The sequence below is a fragment of the Aplysia californica genome, unplaced genomic scaffold (assembly GCF_000002075.1).
Source record: "Aplysia californica isolate F4 #8 unplaced genomic scaffold, AplCal3.0 scaffold00019, whole genome shotgun sequence".
Lineage (NCBI taxonomy): Eukaryota > Metazoa > Mollusca > Gastropoda > Aplysiida > Aplysiidae > Aplysia > Aplysia californica.
Genome location: NW_004797289.1, coordinates 2,311,734 through 2,312,884, shown reverse-complemented (window position 1 = coordinate 2,312,884; position 1,151 = coordinate 2,311,734).

The following is a 1,151-nucleotide window of genomic DNA, read 5'->3' as shown; positions in this document are numbered from 1 at the left end:
TATCTATCTATCTATCTATCTATCTATCTATCTATCTATCTATCTATCTATCTATATATCTATCTATCTATCTATCTATCTATCTATCTATCTATCTATCTACACACACACAAACTATTAAAACATGTGTTTTTACATAAGCACATTCATGAACACATACAAACAAACACACACACACACACACACACACACACACACACACACACACACACACACACACGTGCTGGGTGGTTGGTGGATGCTCTGGTGTGGTTCACATTTTCTCTCCTATCAAACATCTATCGTCCTTATCTCTCCTTGTTTTGTGTGTGCTGGTTACTCTCTCGCAACATCTCTATAATACTCGGCACTTACATGACCTAAGTGTGTCGCAAGTGCCGTAAAACGTTTACTAATCTTAATAAGACACAACACACCCACACACCCACAAACACAAAATGTGACAAAACATAAATTATACATACACAGTACAACAGTGACATGTACTATAAGGTATTTTTTTAAAGCAAGAAAACCCCTAGACATCTTCGATTAGACTCTCTTCTTTTCACGTAAAGAGGTCAAAGCAACAACAGCAGCTGTTATCTACTATTGGAAAGGGAGGAAGGATTAGATTAACATTTGCCTCGTGGGTGAACCAGATTTCTTCCGTTTGTCTGAATTTGTAAGAATGTAACGCACCAGTGAACAAAATACATCGGCCTGTGGGTCATTTTCCGTGCCGAAAAATCGAAAGCGTAGACCAAAAGAGCGGAGAGTTTATGTCTTTCGTCGACCAGACACCATCTTACATATTAGGCCAATAGATGCCATAGTTTTCGAAACACTACACAAATGGTTAAAGTCCAAACTATAATTTCAAAACAACCATCCCCACCAACCCTTCAGACAGAAACAAAGACAACCTACATCAGTTCGTGTCGATTGTTCAGTTTAAGTATAACTCTGTATCTTTTTAAGGGCAGTGCACTTAACCGTCTTCAATACCGTAGGCCACGACTCAGCTCGGGGATAAGAGTTAAGAATTCAAAAGAAAGGAAGAAGAAAGAGGTAAGAAAAACGGAAAAGGAAACCGCAAACATTCACCAAAGTAAATACAGATATAATACATGTCCGTCTAAGCACGAATCATCACGTGCGTTATTCTATAC